At 37.7% G+C, this 25,826-nt stretch overlaps 1 long non-coding RNA gene across 6 annotated transcripts in view; it reads left to right on the forward strand.

Moving 5' to 3' along the window:
- Window positions 1–25,826, forward strand: part of LOC147577548 (uncharacterized) — a 57,797-nt gene that overhangs the window by 1,206 nt on the left and 30,765 nt on the right. Inside the window, exon 1 of one of the 6 annotated variants that reach the window (XR_015240385.1) lies at window positions 170–291. The exons of 1 other annotated variant lie outside the window; for it this stretch is intronic. This is a non-coding gene — a long non-coding RNA (uncharacterized LOC147577548). Of the gene's footprint in view, window positions 1–169; window positions 292–16,059; window positions 16,279–20,462; window positions 21,371–25,826 lie in introns of those variants that run through there. 4 more of the 6 variants (XR_015240387.1, XR_015240390.1, XR_015240386.1 and 1 more) reach the window with 4 other exon arrangements.

Below are 25,826 nucleotides of genomic sequence, written 5' to 3' on the forward strand. Positions count from 1 at the left end.
GGACAGGAGAGCGCGCGCGCGCGAGCGAGCGCAGCCTTGAGGCGACGCGCGGGGGGCTCGCGGCCCGGAAGAGAGGAGGGGCGATGACCCGGGAAAGGGTTGGCGCCGCGCGGGACCGGCTCGCGCGCCTTAGGGGGCGGGGGCGGAGGAGCCGGTGTGGGGGGGGGGGGGGGGCGGGGCTTCGCCTAGAGCCCGACCCTGAGACCCGAGGCGCGCTACGCGCTGACAGACCCTCTGGTCCGACGGCGAGGCCCACAGCACCTCATGCTTCCATCCTGCGTTGAGATCACGGTGAGGGCCGAACCGACCCCCGCCCGCCCTGCCTGTTGCGTCGCCATCGGGGGTCGCGCCTGAGCCTCCGCTTCCCCCTCTTGTGTTTCCTTGCCAACCTGCCCCCTAACAATCTGGGGCCGTGAGTTCTAGACCTAGCAGCTCTGCTTCAGCTCTTCTTGAGAGGTGGGGTGGCGACCCGTATCAGATGGAAGGAAGACTTTGCATTTGTGGACTGATCCTCGTCTTTGGGGTAATTTCAGGCACGTCAACTGTGCAGCCGCTCTGTGATATTTTAGGTTGTTTGTTTAGAACCCCTAGTTGGGCCCTTCCCTGGCCAGGCCAGTGGCTCCTTCAGAACAGGGACTACGTCCTGTAGACCGGTGTACCTGCCTGGCACTGAGTACAGTGTCTTTTGCACAAGGAACGGGCTCCAGGGATGTCAGCCAAATGAATGAAACCTTGGGAGCCCGAGCTTTCTATTTCTGAGACAATTCTACTCAAGGGCTTCCCAAACACAGAGCTTAATCTCAGCAAATACAAATGTGGAAAAGGTACATTTTAACGTTCTGAAGAAAAGGAGGAGCATCTCTCCAATCTTTTACATTGAATTGGCACCATGTTATTAGGTTTGCGAAAGTACTTTAATACATCAGACTAGAAAAATACAAGGTACTTCTTTTAAAAATTATTACTGAAAGAGAGCCAGTTTTCACTGTTTCCAGCTAAAACATGTAAATTGCTCAAGCCCTGATTGTTCAAGTTGTAGATGGACCAGATTCTTCACTGCCTTCTAGGCCTGAGAGCATGTTTTCAGCCCTATTCTATGAATATTTTATTTTTTATTACTGATACTGGTGATTCAAGATTCAAAGCACTTTTTTTTTTTTTATTATTAGGCAATTCTAAAGCCAATACAATAAGCTTTTATTTGTTAAAAAAATTATACTGTTCTATCTATGGTTCCTTATTGGTCGATTTAAAGAGGATACTGATATTTACACCCTGGACTGTTCTAGCAGATAGGAGAGTGTTTCCATCATTCTAAACTCTTAACAATCTGATTGAGGCTATTTTACTGATTAAGGCTTTTATCTCTGCAATTTCATAAAATAGCTACAAATACTCAGAATTTATCCAGAAATTTCTATAGTTTGAGATTAGTATTTTGTGTGATGTTTATAAATCTGTGACCCACATGGTCCAGTCTTAGATCAGGACCATATTCAAAATACACAGGCAAATATCTGAGGTATAATTTTGAAAAAATTCTTTAAAAATTCTCATAGCCCGAACACTGTGAAGCAGATAAATAACAAACAACATATCTTAAACATATCTCTTTTTTCTCTCATCTTGTGTTCTCACACAAGATAGCTGCTTGTATTGTATTTCAAAATGTGCCCTACTGTTGTTCTCCAGCCCTGGGTGTGTGCTTTAGATCTTTTCCCCCAGCTCTCTTTCTTCCTGATTCTGAATGACAAAAGCCCAAAAGAATTGGTCATGTTACATGGGAGGACCCTCTTTAGGAGTCTGGAAGAGGGAAGCAGAGCTAATACAATTATCCATTAATACGTACTTTTTCTTTCACAGTTGATTCCTTTCCATAGTTAACTCTAATGCTCAGTAATACTGTGTGTTAATAGGTATAATAGTTTTAGTACAAGTATTTTCTGTTTTTGTTTTTTAGTTTAAATCTAAGTTAGTTAACATATAGTATAATAATCATTTCAGGAATAGAATTTAGTGATTCATCACTTACATATAACACCCAGTGCTCATCCCATCAAGTGTCTTCCTTAATGCCCCTCACCCATTTAGCCCATTCCCTCACCCAACACCCTGCCAGCAACCCTCAGTTTGTTTTCTATATTTAAGAGTCTCTTATGGTTTGTCTCCCTCTCTGTTTTTATCTTATTTTTTTTCCCCTTCCCTTATGTTCATCTGTTTTATTTCTTAAATTCCACATATGAGTGAAATCATATGGTATTTATCTTTCTCTGACTTATTTCGCTTAGCATAATACACTTTAGTTCCATCCACGTTGTTGCAAATGGCAAGATTTCAATCTTTTTGATCGTCAAGTAATATTCCATTGTGTAAATATATCATATCTTCTTTATGCATTCATCAGTGGACCTTTGGGCCCTTTCCATACTTCAGCTATTGTCAATAGTGCTGCTATAAATATTGGGGTGCATGTGCCCCTTTGAATCAGCACTCCTGTATCCTTTGGATAAATATCTAGTAGTGCAATTGCGGGGTCATAGGGTAGTTCTATTTTTAATTTTTTGAGGAACCTCCATATTGTTTCCCAGAGTGACTGTACCAGTTTGTATTCCCACCAGCAGTGTGCAAAAGGGTTCCTCTTTCTCTGCATCCTTGCCAACATCTGCCGTTGCCTGAGTTCATTTTAGCCTTTCTGATAGGTGTGAGATGGTATCTCATTGCGGTTTTGATTTGTATTTCCCTGATGATGAGCAATGTTGAGCATGTTTTCATGTGTCTGTTAGCCATCTGGATGTCTTCTTTGGAAACGTGTCTATTCATGTCTTTTGCCCATTTCTTCACTGGATTATTTGTTTTTTGGGTGTTGAATTTGATAAGTTCTTTATAGATTTTGGATACTAACCCTTTATCTGATACATCATTTGCAAAAATCTTCTCCCATTCTGTCAGTTACCTTTTAGTTTTGCTGATTGTTTCCTTCACTGTGCAGAAGCTTTTTATTTTGATGAGATGCCAGTAGTTCATTTTTGCTTTTGTTTCCCTTGCCTCTGGAGACATGTCAAGTAAGAAGTTTGCTGCAGACCAGGTCAAAGAGGTTGTTTCCTGTTTTCTTCTCTAGGATTTTGATGGTGTCCTGTCTTACGTTTAGGTTTTTCATCCATTTTGAGTTTATTTTTGTGTATGGTGTAAGAAAGGGGTCCAGGTTCATTCTTCTGCATGTCGCTGTTATTTTTTCTGTTAAGTAGGCTTCATGCCCAGCTTGGAGCCCAAAGTGGGGCTTGAACTCATGACCCTGAAATTAAAATCTGAGCTGACATCAAGAGTTGGATGCTTAACTGACTGAGCCACCCATGGGCTCCAGGACAAATTTTAAGGCTGTTGTTTTGTTTTGTTTGAAAATGAGCCACCCTCATTGGTCAGGGGCTTTATAATCACACATATCTTGTGGCATCCCAAAGTCATAGAGAATATGACTCACACTCAATCACCAAGATCTATGAATTGCTTTCATAACCAGGACTTATTTTCCACTAAATAACTGTGTAACTCCTTAAAATCTGTTATTCCATTGAGCTCAGAGAAGTTCAGCATTGTAAACAGAATAGCAATTTCACCATCTTCTCAATGTACATGTCAAGTTTAAATTTGAGTACAAAACCATCACCTTTATAGTGGACAGAGAAAGTTCTGTTATATAGCATCAGGGAAAAGTGTGCAGGCTCTGAGGGCCATTGGAGGTCTACCAAGTGGGATCTAAGACTTTTTAATTCTAAAAACACTTTAATACATTTCTTCAAAAATTTCCAGGACCTAACCATTTGGCTAAATTAAAAGAAACTAAATCTAGTCTCTTTGCTTCAACTTCTTAAATATCTGTAAACTGGCAGTGGTTAAAAAAACATAAGTATAAAGAAAATTTGTAATCTTCATTATTTTCTCCATTACATCATGCAATAAAACTGACTTCCAAGAGTCACAACACAGACTCTCTTGATGAATGAGGCAATGGAAACTGGGCACACCAACCTCCTATTTTGAGTTGCATTAATTGTTGAAGCCCTCCTCCCTGCCCCAGCCATGCCCCAAACATGGCACATCTTTTTTGGAAGAAAATGTTTTGGTCAAACTACTCATTCTTTATTGGTAATTGCTTAAGATTTGTTAATTGGTACAAAGTAGCTTAGGAAAATGTTCCTAGCTTAGGAGGTAGGGTATAATATTTAGGTACCTGCACACTGTGGGCTCAAATAGAGCTCATATTTGAAACCTCTGATGTAAAATTTTCCTGCTTGACAGGACATGCGCCATTGTTGAGTTCCTTTGACAACTCTCTTGTTCTCTGTACCAACAGAGAAACTGACTTCTATTAGTAAGTAATAGAAACACTCCTTGAAACAAAATTAAGAATACAGTATAATTCAATTAGCAAAAGTTTCAGAGGTATTGGAAAGAATGCTTTGAAATGCAAGTGTTAGGGTTCTCTAGAGAAACAGAACCAATAGGATGCATATGTGGAGAGAAAGATTTTTTTAAGGAATTGGTACATGCGGTAGTGGGCACTATAAGTCTGAAATCTGTTGGGCAGGTTGGCAGGCTAAAAATACAGGCAAGAGTCGAAGAGCTCAAATCCATTGGCAGGATTTTTGTTATGATTTTGAGGAAGTAGTATTTGTTCTACTCCCGGAAACCTCAATTTTTGTTCATATGGCCTTCAACTGTTTGAGACCCGCCCACATTAATCAGGGTAATCTCCTTTACTTAAAGTCCACTAATTGTAAATGTTAATACATCTACAAAATACCCATCACAGCAACATCTAGTGTTTGACCAACATCTAGTGTTCGACCAAAATTGGCACCACAGTCTAGCCAAGTTGAAACCTAAGATTACCCATCACAATGACCTCCATTCAATAGTATTTTCTCAAAGGCACAATGGTAATTAAGTTTAAAAATATAAATTCCTTAGTGAACAATATAAGGAATGTTTTCATTAAGAAAATATATCCTCTTGTTTTATTTTTCTTTGCTCTTTTCAATCAGTTGTGTGGTGGTAGAGATGGGGGAGAATGAGGGAGGGAAGATTGGATGTTTTTATGTGACTTCTTCTGCATAACCGTGTCAAATATTTGTGCTACAGCTTTGAGAACAGTGTGTCCGTCATTAGAAAGGATCAAAATATGGACAAATAAGTAACTCACAATCTAGTGGAAGATAGAGATGTGAACAATCGATCTTCCATATTCCATATTCCATATTAGTTATATTGTAAATTCATACCCTCAAAGACATATAAAGACAATAGTGTTGTGGGCATATAAAAGGGTTTGGATGTGATTGGGCTCCCACCTGAAAGGAAGTTTCACAGACTTGTGAAAGGGCAGCATTGCAAACCCTCCTTACCACTTTTCAATACAGGCAGGTAGAGGAGGAGAAGCCATAGTATGAGGAAATTGTTTCCAAGGTAGGGTTACTTCTCAGATGCACCACAGAGTTGGGTAGAATTCACCAAATTCACATAGCAAGTCCTGACATTTGATGGCCTAATTAGAGTGATTATGAGTATGCTTTAAAAATGTGCTTTGTCAGCACATCCAATGGGATATTTTCATAAAGAGCATGTTCCCACTCCACACCTGGCCCAGGAGAAGCTCAAAACATGAAACTAAAGTTAGTACATTAATAATTGTTTGTGATGTGGTTGGCAAAAATATTTTGTAATTGTGCTCACAGGAGTGCTTTAGGGAGTTAATTGCAGCAGGTCAGGTTTTTCTCTACCTTGTAGGAATGTTTCAGTAACTCTGTGATATAAAAACTTTATATGTATGAGATACATGTATATAAATATTTATAATTTCAGATATACAAATAAAAACTTTATCTCTCTTTTTGAAAGAGGGAGTGAGAAAGAGAATGAGAGAGATTCATGACAGGTTTATAACAAAGATGTATACATATATATATGTAAAGATTACAAATTTTCTTTATGCTTAATATATGATATATAATATATTGTACATATATAATATCTTAGTGCTTTTATACTAGCCTAAAGTGCTCACAAATACTTTTTTTTTTCAGAAGGAAAGTGTGAGAATAATAAACTAGCTATGACTTGTATATATCATGAGCAACAACTGAAACACAATGGGGGCAAAGCAAATAGAACAAAGTTGTTAAGTTGGTAATTTTGTTTTGTTTTGCTTTTGCTTTTAATTGCACACATGTAAATACTGAATTCACACAGTATTGAGGAACCAAAATGAACTGAAAAAATAATACTCCTCACCAGATACTCAGCATAAATGTTATATAAAAATGTAAACAATAATAGGATATGAAAATGTCTCAGAACAACAGCTATTGAGGAAATATAATTCACCTGTCTTTTGATATGCATGTGTAGCTTATGCTAACTTCACTAGGGTATTTCAACTATATGATCTGTGTTTAATTTGGAAGACCTTATGACTATTTTATTTTGAATTTTCTGTGATAGTACGGATATTATTCAATTTTATTATTTTTAATGCAGTGTTGGAAAGGGAAAAATTTACTTTACCCTTCAAAGTTTGTCCAGCTGGTCTAAGAATTAAATTTACATGACACGGATTAACAGGAGAAAACACAAAGTTTAATAATAACGTGTGCACAGAGGCCAAATAATAAAATTGAAACCTAAAGAAATGACCAAGGCATATACTTTTTGGACAAAGAAACATAAATCAGTGAGGAATTGACAGGACAAAATAAATTTATGTTCAGGAGTTTCAATTAGTAAGGAATTCTAAACAAAATTTGGGCTAGGTAGTAAATTAGTAAAAGTAACAAGGTTTGTTTATCTATGCAGCCCTGAAATCCCTATCTTTGGTGATAAGGATGTCTTTTTACCTCCTGGTACAGGGAAGATACCTTTCACTTGGGAGATTTATTTCCTGCTTTCAGGAGACAAAGAGGGGTCAGAGTGTTTGTTCTTGCACTGGCTATTTGTTAAGTAACTTTGATTCAAAATTATCAATATGCTATTGTTGCACATTGGAGCCTGGGGCCCTTCAGCAGGCAATTCATTAAATATATAACTAAATATTTAAAAAGTATTTCAGATTGTGGGATTATTCATGTATTTGTATTTACAAGTCAGAAAAAAATGATCTAGGAAAGACTTTCAAAAAGAAGTAAACCAGGAAGCACCACTGTTCTTTCTTTACACTCATTTCCTGCGTGTTTGAACTCTTCATCTCATGGTTTTGAAAACCGTTGTTGTGAGAGGACTCCCTAATTAATAGTTCTAGCTTAGATGATCCTCTGAATTTCAGTCTTGTATATCTGACAGTTACTGAACATCCTTACTTGGATGTCTGATAGGTGGTTCATACGTAACATGTCCCAAGAGGAATCCATGCTTGCCCTTGCTCCTTTACCCCCATAATCTCTCCCCTCCTGCGTTGTTTATTTCAGTAGAACTCTTATACCCTTGGCTCAGGCCAATGATTTTGGAGTCAACAATGACTCCTTTCTTTCTCCAACACCCCTTAGGCCATCTATGAGCAAATCCTCTAGACTCATCCTTTGATTTTTAACTGTTTTTGAGTCACTCAAATGGCAAGTTTATATGCTTCAACTTCATACATCCAGAATCTGACTATTCTTATTTCCCTTATGATTTTCCTAGTTTACATTGTTGCATGAACTATTGCAATATCCATTCAGCTGGATTCTAAACAAGGTAGTTCACAGTGATCCTTTTATAATGTAAATTTGATTTTGTTATACCTGCCCCCATCCCCCATTGACTCCCATTTCATCTGTGGTTAAAAACAAAGGCCTTACAATGGTCTAGAAGGCCACACAGTAGCTACCCTCTTGTTCACCTTCTTCCTGCAATCCATTCTTTCTACCTCTTTTGTTTCATCTCCTATTATACTCCCTATCTTTCAATCCAGTGTAGTCTATAATAGTTTTCTATTGCTGTCAAAGCAAATGACCACAAATTTCCACAAATTTAGCAGTTTAAAACAATACAAATTTATTATCTCACAGTTCTGCAGGTCAGAAGTTGGGTTGGTTTAGCTGTTCTCTCTGGTTATGGGCAGAATTTTGTGCCTTATGTTTGTAGGACTGAGGTCCTTGTTTCCTTGCAGTTTGTCATCTAGGGCCTGCCCTTAGCTTCCAGAGGCCTCTTTCTGGTCCTTGCTCTGGGGACCTTACATCTGAGAGACAGCAACAGTGTTCAGTATTCTTTTCATACTTGGCATCTTTCTGGTTTACTCTTCTGCCAAATCTCTCTTGCTACAGCCAGAGAAAGTTCTCTGCCTTTAAGGTTTGTGAGATTAGGTGAGACCTACCTCGGTAATCCAAGATAATTTCTTTATTTTAAGGTCTGGAACTTTAATTCCATCTACAAAGTTATTTTGCCTGAAATATAGTAGTTTCATAAGTTCTGGGAATTGGGACATGGTCAGCTTTGGGGGACTGTTATTCTGCCTACCACTGGGCCTCTTGGCCAAGCATGCTTCCATCTTAGGCCTGTATGCTTACTGTCTTGCTACATGGAATATTCTTCACCTGGATAATCATCACTTCTTTCAGGTTTCTGCTCCATTATCTCCAGATTCTATCAGCTTCTTTGACCAGCCTTTAAAAGAAATATCCACTTGCCATTGCTCCTTTTTTCCCCTTTAACCTTTTCTTTATTTCCTTTTTCTGACCATTGCCTGACATTGAATATATTTGTTTCCTTGTTTACTGTTTGTCTCCTTCTATGAAATCCTTTGTGAACAGGGACTTTGATTTATTCACCATTGTATTCCCACTACCTACAGCAGTTCCTGGCACATGGTAAATGTTTAATAAATATTTACTGAATGAATGCAAATCACCAAAAAAGCCCCAGAGCCCCCACTCCATTAATCATGTCTCAGAAAAATGAGTCAGCTAACTCTGAATTCACATAATAGAACAACTTAAAGAAAACTCTTATTCATAAGAATGTTACTAGTTTGTCAAATCCCTTGCTGAAGTCATTAGTTGCAACTTCTATAGCATCCCCTGATCTATCATAAAAGAATACAGAGTTTGGCATTTCTATCCTTGGCATACGTAAACTAGCTCAAAGGTTCCATTTCCTCCATCTCTAAGTGATGACAAGCTTTTTAATAATCTGTTCTGAAACTTGAAAGAGCTCAAGTCTGCAGTTAAGAATTCATTTTTTCCATCTTTCAAAATAAAGATATATCTCATTTGCAAATTCTTGGTATTTCTCTTATTTAAAATATTTCCTCAAAGATTATTGACAGTGAGCCCTAAATCTGTAAATGACTCTAGAATCAGAGATATTAATCCCCTCAAAATTACCACTCCTTCTTCTTCACTTCCCCTCTCTATGATGTTTGTTTTGTTTTTTCTTCTTTAGAATTGCATTGCTTGGAGTGCCTGCGTGGCCTAGTCGGTTAAATGGTTAAACGTCCCATTCTTGGTTTCTGCTGAGATCAAGATCTCACAACTTATGAGTTGGAGCCCTGCAATGAGGCTCTGTATTGACGATGTGGAACCTGCTTGGTATTCTCTGTCTCCCTTTCTCTCTCTGTTCCTCCCCCGCTCTCGCTCTCTGTCTCTCAAAACTAAATAAATAAACATTAAAAAAAATAAAATTTCTTTGCTTGGAGCAAAGAATAAACACAAAATGAGATTTTGAAGGTTTTGCTTTCTAGCTCCATCTACACTGTGCAGAGATCTGAACACTTCCTCTGAACTTAGCCAAACAGCCCCTTGTGGAAGTATCAGCTCATCCTGACATTTAGCCTTCACCATTTTTAAGGTTTCAACCCATGACTTTTTTATCTGTAGCTGATCCATCAAGCAGCACCTTGTGCAGTCTCTTTAGTTTCCTATATATTTTTCTCTTTTCTTTCCTCCTGGGTAATGTCTTTGATAATGTGGGCAGAATATTTTAGAGTTACCCAGCACTCCTAAGCCATTTTCCATTTAAGAATTTTCTCAATGCAAGCATACCTATCCTTCTAAATTAAAACAGATTTTTTAAAAAAAATGTTTATTTATGGGGCACCTGGGTGGCTCAGTCAGTTAAGCATCCGACTCTTGACTTAGGCTCAAGTTATGATCTCACGATTTGTGGGTTTGAGCACCACATTGGGCTCTGCTCTGATGGCATGCAAGGCTTGCTTGGGATCCTCTCTCTCTCCCTCTTTCTCCGCTCATGTGCTCTGTTTCTTTCTCTCTCAAAATAAAGGAAAAAAAATTAAAAAAAAAATTTTAATGTTTATTTATTTATTTTGAGAGAGAGGGAGAGAGCATGAGCAGGGGAGGGGCAGAGAGAGAGAAAGACAGATAGAGAATCCTAAGCAGGCTCTGTCCTGCCAGCACAGTGCCCGACTCAGGGCTTGATCTCACAAACTGTGAGATCATGACCCGAACCAAAATCAAGAGTGAGATGCTTAACTGACTGAGCCACCTAGGCCCCTCTAAAACAGATGTTTTAAAAATAAAGTTTTGAACCCATGCTAACTGCAGGTGACAAAATATATTATATATATAGTGGATCAGTTTTTTCTCAAAGTGTGGTCCCTGGATCACCTGAATCAGAATCACAAGACAGCAAGGGAATACTTATGACAATGTAGATTACCAATTACTGAATCAGAATTGGAAGGTGGTGGATGAGAGGTGTGGGAATCAGCATTTAAAAAAATTTTTTTAACGTTTATTTATTTTTGAGACAGAGAGAGACAGAGCATGAACAGGGGAGGGGCAGAGAGAGAGGGAGACACAGAATCTGAAATGGGCTCCAGGCTCTGAGCTGTGAGCACAGAGCCTGACATGGGGCTCGAACTCACGGACCGTGAGATCATGACTTGAGCCGAAGTCGTATGCTTAACCGACTGAACCACGCAGCGCCCCGGGAATCAGCATTTTAAATAAGTTTCTCAGGTATATTCTTTAAAGTTTGAGAACTTTATCTGTCAAGGATATGCAGAAGCATAAATCCCTGCTAGTAAGGAGACAGTAGTATATTTAAGATGATAAAGCCTAAAAATAATACGTGGCAAATGAATGGCATAGAAAATAAAGTACACTTGACTCAGCAAGTCCAGCTATTGGGGGTGTGGTGAGGGGGATTCTGGTTTCACAGAACAGGTGTGTATTTGTCATAAGAGATACTTAAGAACTGTTTATTAATGACAGAGCCGTGCTGGAAGATGAAGAAACCATACATTTTTTTTAAAAACTTTTTTTTTTTTAAATCTATTTATTTAGAGAGAGAGTGCACGCACACAAGTGGGGAGGGGTGGGGAGAGAAGGAGAGAGAATCCCAAGCAGGCTGTGCTGACAGCCCCGATGTGGGGCTCGATCCCACCAACCGTGAGATCATGAGCTGAGCCAATACCAAGAGTTGGATGCTTAACCTACTGAGCCACCCAGGCACCCCTTTCCACTACTTCTTTTCTTTCTTTCTTTTTTTTTAATTAGGCAGTTTCTTTTTTTCTTTCTTTCTTTCTTTCTTTCTTTCTTTCTTTCTTTCTTTCTTTCTTTCTTCCTTTCTTTCTTTTTAATTAATATCCAAGTTAGTTAGCATATAGTGCAACAATGATTTCAGGAGTTGATTTCTTAACATCCCTTACCCATTAAGCCCATCCCCCCTCCATCAATCCTCTGTTCTCTATATTTAAGAGTCTCTTATGTTTTGTCCCTCTCCCTGTTTTTATATCATTTTTGCTTCCCTTCCCTTATGTTCATCTATTTTGAATCTTAAATTCTTCATATGAGTGAAGTCATATGATATTTGTCTTTCTCTGACTAATTTTGCTTAGCATAATGGCCTCTAGGTCCATCCCTCTCCACTATTTCTTAAGAGAATTTGGACTTGCTAAGAATAAGGGGAAGGCATTTTAAGAACTACAGTAAATTTAGTTGAATGTAAGTAAAAGAAGTGTGCATTTACCAACGTAGCAGGAAGGATGGAGGATTTGCTTGAGAGTCTGATGAAAAGGTAGATTGTGATCATATTGTGAGCAATTTTGAATATTAGAGTGAAGGATGTAGATAGTGGAGAACTGCTGAAAATTTTGGGATAAGATAAAAGGAATGTATTAGGAAAATTAACCTATAGTTGCTACTGGGAATGATAAGAGGGATGAAATGCCAGAGCCAGGGAAAAATGCGAGGAGGAGCTAGCTTCATGTTCCATAATGAGAAAATTCAGACCCAAATTGATAAAAGAATAGATGTGTGACCAAATTTAAAGAATGGATCAATAAAACATGGAAACTAGTTTAATTCTAGTCTAGTTTAGTACTTTCCTTCTTTTAGTTGACTTAACATTTTAGCTGCAATTTTTAAAAAGCAAGGAATTTACTCTTTCTCATACCATTGTAGGGCCCAACATTTCTTTCTTTTCAAAATTAACTAATTAGTCAAATATAAATCTTACATTTAGACCATTAAAGCACTATATTAAAATGCCAGGTGATTCAACAAACCATTAAAAAGAAGCATCTACTTCTTGTTAGTCACTGTGCCAAGTTCTAGTTCATTAGAAATGCATAAGATTTGAGTTTTTGTTTTTGTTTTTTTTAATTAGGGTTCTCCAAAGAAACAACCAATAGGATGTATACATATTAAAGAGTTTTTGTTTGTTTGTTTGTTGGTTGGTTGGTTTTAAATAAGGAATTGGCTCATGTTATTATTTTGGAGGCTAAAATGTCCCAAGATCTGTAGGATGAATCGGTAAACTAGAGACCCAGGAGAGTCAATGGTGTATTTCTAGTCTAATGGTCAGCAGGTTCAAAACTCAGGAGAGCTGATGTTAGTTACAGTTAGAGTCTGAAGGCAGGAGAAAAGCCAGTGTCCCAGTTTGAAAGCAGTCAGGCAGGAGGAATTTTCTCTTGGGGAAGGGTCAGCTATTTTGTTCTACTCAGGACTTCAAGTGAATAGATGAAGCCCACCCACATAATGGAAGGCAATCTGCTTTACTCAGTTTGCTGACTTAAATGTTAATCCCATTCAGAAACACCCTCACAGAAACTCAGAATAATGTTTGACCAAATATTTGCTCACCACTTGGCCCGGTCAAGTTGACACATAAAATTAGCCATCACAGTTGCTGTTCTCAAGGAACTTACAATTTACTAGGGAAGACAGACAAGTAAAATAATAATACATAATTTTAATGTTTCAATATGGGTTATTTTTAAAGTGCTATGAAAACACAAAGGGGAGAATGATAAGTTCTGTCTGTGGAGAGAGGGGATGTCAATGAACTTACAGGATAAATAGCTTTTGTTTAGAAAAACACCTGGGTGAGTTGTTTTGTTTATGGGTATCAGGCTCTCTGAGTACAGTGAGAATAACCCAGGAGATCTCTAAGGCATTCTGAGTGGGAAATAATGTGCATTTGAGGGTTAGATACAGCCAGGAGATTAAGAGCTAGAATCTAAGAAGAAATCAAAACAACTAAAAAATATATTGGACAATTCTTGAATGGAGAAGACACTCAGATGAAAATTTCTAAGATTCAGGATTAATAAGGACTCTTAAAAAGAGGAATATATTATTTTTTATTTTTGAATTTGAAAATAGTATTAAATGAAAAAATTTAAACACCTGCAAAAAAAGAATAGCACAATCCATATCCATCAAGATTTAACAGTTATCAAGATTATGCCACACTTGCTTAATCTCTTTTCTCTCTTTGCTGACTATTTGGAAAGAAATCTCAGAAATCCTACTATTTCACTTCTGCATACTTCACGATGCATCTCTAAAAAAGAAAGTGAACTTTAAAAAAAACAAAATTTAATCCACTTTTACACCAAACAAAATTCATAATCACATCTTGATATCATTTTGATATTGTCAAATACCTTTAGTCCATATTAAAATGTTTCTGATTGTCTCAAAAATTTCTTCATACAGTGTGGTTGCCTGAGTCATAATTCATAATGTGTGTAAAGTTCACACATTACATTTGAATGTTTTTTTTTTCAACGTTTTTTTATTTATTTTTGGGACAGAGAGACAGAGCATGAACGGGGGAGGGTCAGAGAGAGAGGGAGACACAGAATCGGAAACAGGCTCCAGGCTCTGAGCCATCAGCCCAGAGCCTGACGCGGGGCTCGAACTCCCGGACCGCGAGATCGTGACCTGGCTGAAGTCGGACGCTTAACCGACTGCGCCACCCAGGCGCCCCTACATTTGAATGTTTTAACTCACAAGTCTTTTAATCTAGAGAAGACCTCCTTCCTTTTTTCGTTTGTTCTAATATTCATTTCTAAGTTATTTTTTGCATTGTTCTGCAATATAATTCTCTACCTTGTGCTATATACTTTTAGTAAATTCAGCTCCCCATTCAGCTTGAGTCATAGGTTCTTACGAGAGCAAAAGAAATGGGGAAATGTTTTCCAAGAGAGTGGTGGATTGTGGAAAAAAGAATGCAAGTGCGGAAGTTGACATTGATGGCATAGATCAAGAAGATAAAGGAAGCAGAGATGGAAAAGAGAAAGTTAATGTAGAGAAACAGGCCTCTCCCATCTCCCTCATACCTGCTGAAGGAAGTGAACCAAATTTGAGAAAAATGGAGACGTTAAGTGTAGACTTTAAGGTAATTGTAGAAAGACCAGTATTATATTAAGAAAATGATGGAAATCTGAATAGTGAAATGTATTTAATCCTCAAAATAGATTTTTGTTATGTTGGCATTGTAGACTCTTTAGCTTAAATATAGAACTGACAGTTTTTTCATGAGGGAAGGATAGATTATGACATTTACTGTAGAATTATGTAGAATTCAGTGGTAAACGGTTTAGTAAAGTTTTACAGTTTGTTGCTTTTATAGTCTTAGACTATAAGATAAAACAGTTGAACTGAAAATGTCTTGCTTTTACCCAATTTCATCTCCCCATTGCTTTCCACACTCTTTTGCTTTTTGTTGGCCAGCACACTGCTTCATTTTACGCCAAGCATTTGGAAGTGTCAAATAAAAGTACTGTTACAGTTAGGCAACAGCTGACTTTGTTTTTACTCAATTGTGAGATAGCACCTACAGATGTCAACTTGGATTCTTTTTTAATGAAATAATTTTTATGAATTCCAGATACACTAAAACATTGCCAGAATTACCTTTGAAAATGTAGTGTACAGTAATCAATTTAGATTCCAGCAACAACTTAAATATATCAAATTCTCGTTCCCATAGAGACCTGGTGAGATCAATACAATAGTATTAGCAATTTTACCTTTTTAAAAAAAATTCACTTGATATCCTTTTCATTTTATACATTTCTCTATAGATTGTCATTTTATACATTTCTCCATGTTAATGCCATCTAAGGCAGACTGTAAGCCAAAGGCACATTTGTGTTGCCAAGGCACAGTAGGCTAGACAGCACTTGATTATGGTGACAATGAAGGAAGATTGGATTTATTTCTTACTATTTAAAAAAGTGTCTGAATTTGGGAAATTTCAACAGGAAGCAAACATGATTGAGAATTGAGGTATACATAACTTACATATTTCCAGTTTTAGCACCATATAGTAAAAGATTCAGAGTGGACAGTTTGGAGTCAACAAAATTCACATGTTTTTCAGGAGTGAAGGGTTTTACAGTCTTTAGGTTAAAATTGGGATCTGAGTTTAAAAAGTCTGTGAGATACAAAGTTTAAGGGTTCAGAGGGAAACTTAAGAGAATACAATGTGAGTTAACAGCCTTAGGAAAGATCAAGGATGGGAAGAAGTATAAAAAGAACAGATAACGAGTTGCATATTAATATGGAGTCTCAGTTAAAAGAAAATTAGGGCAAACTGGTAAAAATTTCCAAAGGGCAACATTTAGTAGCCACAAGCCAGGTTGGTAACTCAGGTAGTCATTAGTGGTATAACTTATAATTAAAACTAAAGGGGTTAGACTTGAGTCAAAGCCTGTGTTGATAGGTATGAAAGGTTTGAAGGAGGGAGCTTAGATTCTGGCTAGAGTCAAGAATCAACATGGTCCCAAAGTTTAAGTCTAATTCTTTATTTTATTTTATTTTATTTTTATAAATGTTTATTTTCATGAGAGAGAGAGAGAACATGTGCCAGCCGGGGGTACAGGCAGAAAGAGGGAGACAAAATCCGAAGCAGGCTCCAGGCTCTGAGCTGTCAGTACGAAGCCTCACGTGGGGCTCTAACCTACGGACGTGAGATCATGACCTGAGCCGAAGTTGGATGCTTAACCAACGGAGCCACCCAGGCACCCCACGTCTAATTTTTTAAACCTATGCTAAGGTAATTGTATAACATGAAACCACACCTGGAATGTTTTTTATATATGTGAAACTTATATCTCAGAATGGCCTCACATACACTAGTAAAGATTAGCAGGTCTTTTGGTCTTCTGAAATAAAGTTGAACAGAAGAAGAAAGAAAATCTCAAAAGGTCATAAACCCAGGAGTATGATCTTTAGAAAAGAGATTTCATCTCAAACTTTACATAATAGTAATGCCCTATATGGGAAGATCTGCCAACTGGGTCCTGCCTGGGGCAGAATAAGGTAGTGGTACCTCATTCTATCACAGCTAAAAGACAAAATACTTTTTAAGGCTGCAAAATTTCATTCATGTTGCTTATCTTTTTGAATTCTGTCTTTATGCACTAAAAAGAAATAGCCTAAACAGGGCTCTTTTTGGACTACAATCCTTTTAGCAAAATAGCTCTCTATTAAGTTAGGAATCAGATTTACAAAAATATCAAAGGGAGCTTTTCAGATGTATCTAGAGAAAGATTAGTTGGTGAACTTGAACTAGCTATTTCCATTTAGTACGTTGAACCTCTTAGTTTACTTACCTATCCTTCAATACTCTAGCTTGCTCTGGAAATCAATAGAGAAAAATAATGGTGGTATCTCATGCATGTGATGTGTCAAAGACTGCATTTTGGAGGACTGTAGAGAGAATTAAAAATAGAAGTATCCACAATCATTGGTAGAGATGTGCTAAAGGCCACCTTTACTGGTCCTGGATGAAAGAGGATACCATTTTATAGCCCCTGATTCCTTCAAAACAACCACAATCCCATAGTACTGTTCTCTAAAAAGATGTAGATTACAAGGAAGTGGATTCTATAGAGAAGAAATGAATAAAAGTTATCTCAAAATGAAGTAATGCTGAAACACACACACACACACACACACACACACACACACACACAGAGAGAGAGAGAAAAGCCTAAATAAAAATTTTTAGTATGGATCTTGGAGGAGCTCTTAGAAATTATGTCCCTAGGGGCACCTGGATGACTCGGTTAAGTGTCCGACTTCAGCTCAGGTCATGATCTCGTGGTTCATGAGTTCAAGCCCCGCATTGGGCTCTGTGCTGACAGCTCAGAACCTTGAGCCTGCTTCAAATTCTGTGTCTCCATCTCTCTTTGCTCCTCTCCAACTCGCGCTCTGTCTCTCTCTGTCTCTCAAAAATGAACATTTTTAAAAAAATAAAAAAAAAATTATATCCCTTAATAACCTTCTTTCGAAAATGACTAAGACCTAGAGAAGTAAACTAACCTGTCCAAAGGCTGGTTAGTGACAGAGCCAGTACTAATAGAGATTCCCAGTTCAGTACAGTTTCTAAAATTGATGTTACTATTCTTTGCTCTGCTAAGGCATAATAATTATAAGCATCAAATATTTGTAAAATATCTTCTCTATAATAGGATATCTTTCTTTTTATTTATTAGTAATTTTATAACTTTTAATTTATTTAGCAAATTAGATTACTTTTCTTCCAGTGCACCATATATTTCACTAGCAGGTAGTCCCATGCACCCTCATGAACCATCCCATTTCACTCTCACCTGGTGTCTGAAGGATGGAGTTATTCAGGCACTTTCTTTCTTTCTTTCTTTCTTTCTTTCTTTCTTTCTTTCTTTCTTTCTTTTCTTTCTTTCTTTCTTTCTTTCTTTTTAAAAATTTTGTTTAAATCCAAGTTAATTAACATATAGTGTAATAATGGTTTCAGGAGTAGAATTTAGTGATTCATCACTTGCATATAACATCCAGTGCTCATCCCAACAAGTGCCCTCCTTAATTCCCATCACCCATTTATCCCATCCCCCACTCAGCACCGCACCAGCAACCCTCAGTTTGTTCTCTGTATTTAAGTCTCTTATGGTTTGCCTCCCTCCCTGTTTTTATCTTATTTTTACTTCCTTTCCCCATGTTCATGTGTTTTGTTTATTAAATTCCACATATGAGTGAAAATCATATGATATCTTTCTCTGACTTATTTCGCTTAGTGTGATACGTTCTAGTTCCATTCACATTGTCACAAATGGCAAGATTTCATTCTTTTTGATTGCTGAGTAATATTCCATTGTATGTATATACCACATCTTCTTCATCCATTCGTCAGTTGGTGGACACTTGGCTCTTTCCATACTTTGGCTATTGTCAATAGTGCTGCTATAAACATTGGGGTGCATTTGCCCCTTCACATTAGCATTTTTTGTATCCTTGGTTAAATACTTAGTAGTGCAATTTCTGGGTCACAGGGTACCTCTATTTTTAATTTTTTGAGGCACCTCCATACTGTTTTCCAGAGTGGCTGCACCAGTTTCCATTCCCACCACCAGTGCAAAAGTGTTCCCTTTCTCTGCATCCTTGCCAACACCTGTTGTTTCCTGAGTGGTTAATTTTAGCCATTCTGACAGGTGTCAGGATGTATCTCATTGTGGTTTTGATTTGCATTTCCCTGATAATGAGTGGTGTTGAGCATGTTTTCATGTGTCTGTTGGTCATCTGGATGTCTTCTTTCGAAAAGTTTCTGTTCATATCTTTTATACACTCATTCAGGCATTTCTTAAGCTCATGACAACTACTAATATACTTTAAAAATATTTCAAACTAAAACGGTTTTAAGCTGCAAAATTTACTTTAATATTAAATTTGTTTTTCTTATGGATATTTCCAGCCTTTTATCTAGAACTATACTTCTAGAAATGACTCCCTAGAAAAATACTTTAAAAAGCTTAAAATGTTCTCTTTGTTCTTTTTTCCCAAAGTGTTTGGCTATTCTGGATCTTTTGCATTTTTATATAAGTTTTAAAATCAGCTTGCCACTTAAATGATATCTTAACAATATTGAGTCTTCTAATCTGTGAACATGGTATATCTGTGCATTTACTTAGGTCTTCTTTAATTTTTCTCAGCAATGTTTATGGTTTTTAGTGTATAAGTCATAAACCTCTTTCATCAAATTTATTCATAAGCATTTCGTAATTTTGATGCTATTGTAAATGGTAAATTTTCAATTTCAGTTTCTAACTGCTCATACTAATTTCTAGAAATATAATTGTTTTTTGTATATTGATTTTGCTATCTTACTAAACTCAGTTTTAGTTCTTGTAGCTTATTTGCAATTTCTTTAGGATTTTTACATAAACGAGCACATCATTTATGAATAAACAGATTTGTGTTTTCCTTCCTAATCTGTTTGCTTTTATTTTTTTCTTCACCTTATTATGGTGTTAGAACTTCTGTACAATGTTGAATAGAAGTGGTGGAGTGGACATCCTTCCCTTCCTATTTTAGTAGGGATGTGTTTAGTCTTCCACCATTAATGTTAATACTACCTATAGGACTTTCATATATGTCTCTTATCAGGACGAGGAAGTTTCCTTCTATTCCTGTTTTACTGAGGTAACATACAAACTGAAAAAGTAATTGTCAGCTTGGCATAATTTTGAGTAATTAAAATATTACATCTCAGTTATGTTTATCAATTTTTATGTATGTCATCTTTTCAACAAAATCTTCTTCAATAATAATAGCTGAGTCAGTTAAAACTCTTTCTTTGGGCAGAAAAAAACCACATTGACTGAAGTAAAAAGGAGGGTTTGATTGTGTAACTGAAAGTCATTCACACTGACCTGTGATGCCATTCGGCCCATTTCTCTCTCCCAGCATCTCTGCTCTCCTATTTGTCACTATACTAAGACATCCTTTCTTTCTGTGGTGGCCAAAATGGCTCCAGCAGTTCCAGACCTTACATCTTTTCAACCTTAAGACCACCCGTGGAGAATGTCTGCCTCTGTCTTGGAAGTCTCAGCAGAAGTCTTGTTGCATTTTTGTCTTAGATTGGGTCACTTATCCATCCTTCAACGAATTAGCCTGGCCTGGGAAGTATGAGGAGTCAAACGGCTCAGGCCTGTGTCCAGTGTACCACCTGGAATTGGGGTTAGGCCTGAGCCAAAAAACACACACAGCCTGAGAGTGGCTGATGTCCTACCCTGAAGAGAAATAAGGATATGGTTACCAAAATTAGAGGAATAGATTATGACTGCCCAGAATCAATAACAGTTCAGTGTGCTAATATTTGTTCAGCACACAATATGTATGAAACCCCTTAAATATCTTCATTTATTTCCCTCAAAACAACCCTATAGCATAGGGACTGTTGTTATTCCAGTTTTCCAAATGAGTAACTGAGGTTCAGAGATGTCACAGATTCAAACTCAGGTGGTCTGACTTCAGTGGCCAAGCACTTAAACCAAGATGGCTCCAGATAGCATATTTAAATTATGGACAATAAGATAGGAAAGGTGGAGGCATAAAATACCTGCTAACTGAATCTGTCCCTTTTTGTTAGGAGTACAATAGCTTTCCTGGGAGCCTTTAAATAGTAAATGTCCACTTATATTTCATTAGCCAGAGGTGAATCATATGTCAGCCACTACCTGGAAGACATTTAGGGAAATAGGTTTTTATAACTGGTTATTTTTCTACTCCAAAGAAAATTGAGGTCCTGCTTTTCAGAAGGAAGGAGGGAAAGACTATTGGATAGGCAATTAGCATACATAATATTAATACTAAAACCCACTTCTCTGTTTATCCAATATTATGCAATCAACCACCCCCAACTCTAGTGACTTAAAACAATGATGACATTTAATTTGCTCACAAATTTGCATTTTGGCAGGGTTCAGCAGGGACAGGTTCTCTCTGCCCTATTCTGCATTAGTTGGACTGGCTCAAGGCTGAAGACTAGATATGAAGCCTTACTCATTGAATCACGTATCTGGAGAATTATGGCTATTACCTGGTACCTCCACTGGACAGTGACTGGAACACCTTCATGTGGTGGCTCTTCTGTGTAGCTGCTTGGCTTCCTCACGATATGGTGGCTGAGTTCTAATAACAAAGGCAAAGTTCTGTTGCCTCTTATGACTTAGCCTGGAAGTCATATGGTTTTCACTATTACTGCTGGAGCCATAGACCTATGTCAATCCAAAGAAGGGGACTTGGCATCTTATATTGTAAGAACATGCGAGATGGGATACATCTTGGTGCTATATATTGGTGCTACCTGTGGAAGATATAATCTGCCAGTAAGTGCTTACCTGCTACTAGGCTAATGTCTGAACATGAATATTTCATTTCTACAAACATCAACCAAAGCATTCTTTTTCCTTCCTTCCTTCCTTCCTTCCTTCCTTCCTTCCTTCCTTCCTTCCTTCCTTCCTTTTTTCTTCTTTCCCTCCTTTCTATTTTTTCTAGTGTTTTTAAAAATTTTTTAACATTTTTACTTATTTTTTACTTATTTTTTTTATTTTTGAGAGACAGAGAGAGATAGAGTGTGAGCAGGGGAAGAAGAGAGGAGAAGAGAGAGAGGGAGACAGAACGTGAAGCAGGCTTCAGGCTCTGAGCTGTCAGCACAGAGCCCGACGTGGGGCTCAAACCCATGAACCGTAATATCATGACCTGAGCTAAAGTTGGACACTTAACCGACTGAGCCATTCAGGTGCCCCTAGAGTACTCTTTTTTAAAAACAAAAGCTGGACCATGTTGTTTATTCTCTTAAAATGCTTCAGTTCTTCCTATTACAACTTAAATACAATAAAATCTTTTTACCATGGTTTGTGAGCCTGCTTTCTGTCTCTAATTTCATCTTATTTTATTTTCCCCCTCACTGGCAGTGCTTCTGTTAAAGGACATGTCAGTTGTGTAAACATTTCAGCTTCTTTTATGCTTCTAGTCCTTTGTACATGCTGTTTGCTCCACCAGGGGCTCTCTTTCTCCAGTGCATTGAATGGACCCCGGATCATTCTTTACCTTCTTAGAAGGCTTCTAAATAGGTGATCAGCTAAGATGTTATATATAAACATTTATTTTTACTCATTTATTATTTACTTTACCCTCTGAAATGAAGCTTCACAGCTGTAGAAACCTCATCAATTTGGTCGTTGCTGTATATCTATGTATACTACTGTGCATGACATTTCATTGTACTCTGATGAGCTAGGTACTATTGTCATTGCCATATTACTGATAGTAACTGAAGCGCAAGGCCTTGTTGGGGAATAAGAATGTCCTGTCCCCTTCAAGGTCCTTCTGGCTGGACTAAGAATCAAATTGACATGAGACACATTGTCCGGAGAAAATCGAATTTAATAGTGTGTATACGGGAAATCCACACAGACATGGAAATTGCAAAGAAAGCAGCAAGGTGTCTTGAACTAAGGAGAAAGGGCCAAGGGTCTGGGACTTCAAAGGGAGGGAATGCAATGCTCAAGAAGAATGAAAAAGAGTTAATGTTTGGTAAACAAGTGTTTGCTGGGCCACTTAGAAGCAATGGGACAGAGAGGACATTGATCAAACAGACCTTGCTAGGTTCCTCCCTGTCTATTATATCTACTTCATATCATAATGTAGTTATCTATGGTGACAGCTCTTTCTGGAGCAGGTCCTCTATCTAATTTCTTTTTAGGCAGTTGTAGGGGAGGTAAAAAGCTTTTCCTAAACCTGCTGGATCTTGATTACTTTTAACTCAAAATAACCTTTATGCCAAAGTGGCATATTTGGGGGGGACCTGTCCCAAACTTCATCAACCAGTAGGTAGTAAGTAAATGGCAAAACTAGGCCTGAAACTCAGGCACTTGGACTGCAGAAGCAATGCTCTGATTCACCATGTTCTAAGTGATTTGCTAAAAGAGAGAAAGCATGCATTGATTTGGCCTGTCATAGTTGATCAAGAAACAGCTTCATAGAGGTAAGGCCATTTGAACAGGGCCTTGAGTGATATATAAAGCTTTGTTGGATGATAATGGGTAGATATATGACAGATAGATGATAGTAGATAGATAGATAGATAGATAGATAGATAGATAGATAGATGATAGTAGATAGATGATAGTATGGTAGTAGATAGATAGCAAACATCATAGATAACATAGAAGATTGGTGGGTAGGTAGGTGGGTAGGTAGATCACTTACTATAAGTTATGAGTCAAGTATTCTTCTAAGAGCTTTACAAATATAAAACCCATTTAAACTTGTCTTGCTGGATAATAGTGTCTTATTAAGAAAGAAATATGGATAGTAATAAGTAGGGTGGTACTAATAGGGTGGTAATTATAAGGGAAGATTGCCCTTAGGATGGGAAAAGCTCCTAAATTTGTAAGCTGAGAGAGAAGAGGCAGCAGAGAATAAATGACTGATTGGAGAAAGAAGAGTTGGGGGACAGATGGAACATGTACTAGAGAAAAACAAGAGGGGTTGAATCCAATTACAGACAAAAGTTAGACTTGGTAAGTGGATAGGTTTAAATACAGAGATGATTTCAGACAGAGGAGAGGCCAGGGAAATAGATAGCATTAATTTCAGATGGTTTACTTTACTGAGGCTGTATATAGCTAGGGCAGATGATGGAAGGCACATAGGAAAAATTTGGAGCAGCCTCTCTGGGTAACATGACAAGGAACAAAGTAGGGTGAAATAAGATGGCTGTGTAGAATGAGGATTCAGAGTTTAGAAATCACGAATTATATAGTGATGGCAAGTGGCACTATAAAGTGACTTTCTCAAGCATTGCATGGCAGCCTACAGTGGAACCGAAGTTGATGTTTGGGCTTGCACAGTTGCTGAGAGCTGGATATGTGGATCCATGTGAAGGTCATGCTGGTCACATTTTGGTATTTTTGATTGCTGCTTTAAGGTTGGGTAAAGAGCCAAGTAAAGCCAAGAGAAAGGATAGAATCATGGGTCAAAGCAATATGAATAGAGGGTATGAATACTAGACTGAGAGCAAGGAGACCTGAGTTCCAACCCTCCCTCCACTTTCTAGAGGGTTGACCTTGGGTCATCTCCCTTAATTTCTTGTCTTTATAACAAAAGCATTGTAGAAAATCAGGTCTCAAACTTGGTTATATGTAGAATGACCTGGGGAAATTAAAAAAAATATATTATTCTTGGTCCCTGTCTTCAAACAATTAAATTATATTGGGAGTGAAAAAAAATATTATTCTTGGGGGGCACCTGAGTGGCTCAGTTGGTTAAGCATCCGACTTCTGGTCGGGTCACGAGCTTATAGTTCATGAGTTGGAGCCCCGCATCGGGCTCCTCACTGACAGTGTGGGGCTTGCTTGGGATTCTTTGTCTCTCTCTCTCCCTTTCCCTCTGTCTGTGCCTCTCTCTCTCTCAAAATAAATAAGTAAACTTAAAATATATATATTTTATTTTTGGTCCCTATCTTAGAACAATTAAATCAGATTTTTTTGTTTTGTTTTTTGTTTTAAAGCATGCCATTTGATTTACTTTCTACCCCATTTTTTTGAGATATAATTGGCATATAACATTGTGTAAATTTAAGGTATATAAGGTGATGATTTGATATATGTATATACTATGAAATAATCACTGCAATATGGCTTGTTAATGCATTTATCATCTCAGTTACCTTTTTTGTTTTGTGGTGAGAATTTTTTTTAAGTTTATTTATTTTGAGGTGGGGGCAGAGAGAGTGGGAGAGAGAGCATCCCAAGCAGGCTCCGTACTGTCAGCTCAGGGCCCAGCATGGGGCTTGATCTCACAAACCATGAGATCGTGACCTGAGCCAAAATCAAAAGTCAGACGCTTAACTGACTGAGCCACCCGGGCACCCCTGTAGTGAGAACTTTTAAGATTTATACTCTTAGTCACTTTTAAGTATACACTACATAACTACAGTTATCATGCTGTACATTAGATTCCCCATTCATGTTAGAACTAGAAGTTTGTACCCTTTGATCATCTTCACCCATTCTCCCCAGTTCCCACCCCTGTCAACCACCAATCTATTCTCTGTTTCTATGCATTTGGCTTTTTGTTTTTTATATTTTTTTCATTGTTGTTGCTGTTGTATATTCCACGTATAGGTGAGATTATATAATATTTCTTTATCTGTTTGGCTTATTCATTTAGCATAATGCCCTCAATGTCCAAACATGTTATTGCAATGCCAGGTGATTTCTATTGAGCAGCCAGAGTTTAGAACCACTAGGGTAGATGATCTCTAATATTTCTTCTCTGTTCTACTTGACTAGAGGTTTCAGTGAAGGCAAAAGCAAGATCAGTTATAGTGAGTGAGTGAGCATGTGGGAAAAATAGGTCAGAAAGTGAAATTTCAAGTTGATGATGAAGTTTGGAGAAAGGCCCTCCACACAAGTGGTCCACATTACCCAGTGTTGAATTTTGTGGTGGCACAGAAAGAATTTTTTTTTTACTGAATTTCTGTTAGGGCCACTGTGCAAGGAGTCCATAGAATAAATGCCATAGTCAAACAGTTGATAACACATGGGTTCTAGCCTGTGGTAATCTCAGCACTTACAGACCAGGCTAACATCATTGGGTCACCTTGGGCTAAGCTCAACTGACACTGATAAACTCACAGAACTTTGTCAGCTATTAATTCCTTTCATGCTTTCATTGGCTGTCACCCTTTAGTCTAGAATGCAGGCTCTTCAGGCATTTCTTTCTTATTTTCTTCATCCTGCTCTGTGCTTTTCCTCTCTGAGTCATCTTTTCATT

The sequence above is a fragment of the Puma concolor genome, chromosome C2 (assembly GCF_028749965.1).
Source record: "Puma concolor isolate L17-30 chromosome C2, mPumCon1.1.hap2, whole genome shotgun sequence".
NCBI lineage: Eukaryota > Metazoa > Chordata > Mammalia > Carnivora > Felidae > Puma > Puma concolor.